At 57.6% G+C, this 800-nt stretch overlaps 1 protein-coding gene across 2 annotated transcripts in view; it reads left to right on the forward strand.

Moving 5' to 3' along the window:
• The first annotated feature begins 440 nt into the window (after positions 1-440).
• PRDX1 (peroxiredoxin 1) overlaps positions 441-800 on the forward strand; it is a 7,198-nt gene continuing 6,838 nt past the window's right edge. The window contains exon 1 of one of the 2 annotated variants that reach the window (XM_008640779.2): positions 441-542. The gene's annotated coding sequence lies outside the window, so the exon portion shown is untranslated. The remainder of the gene's footprint in view (positions 543-800) is intronic. The other variant, XM_017743561.1, reaches the window with a different exon arrangement.

An 800-nucleotide genomic window follows, 5' to 3' on the forward strand; every position in this document is an offset into this window, starting at 1 on the left:
ACAGATGAATTTTTGCTCACCCCAGGACTAAATATTCCCCCTTGCCCTGGATATCCCTGAAACGTTCTGCTTGCCTGGATTCTCATTGTGGTCTCAGCCTCAGAAAATCCCTTCTGGGGCTCTCTTCTACTGTTAGAGGGGGTGGAGGGGGCTGGAGGGGCAGTAGGTGACTGTAAGATCATCTTTGAATTCAGCCGAGTCCTGCAGTGTCACTCCCACGCTGTCCACCCGACTGCTGCAGTCCTATTGACACTGCAAAAAGCTGCTGTGAGCACCTAGGGCTTATTCAAGATTTTCAAGCTGGTTTTACATCCCTTCAGCACCTTCTCTTCCTTGTGACCTTGAAGAAGTCCCTGTCTGTACACTGCTGGCTTTCCTGGTCCCAGAGCTGCCGGCAGTGGCTGGGGGGCCCCCCCCCCCCGCCCCCCCCGCCGCGTCCGCTCGCGAGATCCGCGCTCCTATAAAGGGGGCGGCGCGGCTGCCTTGCCGCAGTTCGTGCTGAGCTGCTGCTGTTGCGTGTGCGGAGCGGGTCGGTGTTCCGAGTGAGTGTGCGGGGCCGCGGGGGTCGCCGGGGGCTTTGCACAGTGCTTCTTTTTTCTTTCTTTTTTTTTTTTAATTTCGTTTTATTTTTATGTGCTTTTTTTGTTACTATTTTGGGTGGGTTTTTTGTGTGCTTTCCTCTCCCCCTTCTGCGCAGATGCGCCCTTGAGCGAGGCGCGCAGGGCGAGCCCTTGCTCCCCGCGTCCCGCTCCCGAAGGATCGCATTGCTGCGGCTGGCGCCCGGGCCCCGCCGTCCGGTT

The sequence above is a fragment of the Corvus brachyrhynchos genome, unplaced genomic scaffold (assembly GCF_000691975.1).
Source record: "Corvus brachyrhynchos isolate BGI_N302 unplaced genomic scaffold, ASM69197v1 scaffold48, whole genome shotgun sequence".
In the NCBI taxonomy this organism is placed as follows: Eukaryota; Metazoa; Chordata; class Aves; order Passeriformes; family Corvidae; genus Corvus; species Corvus brachyrhynchos.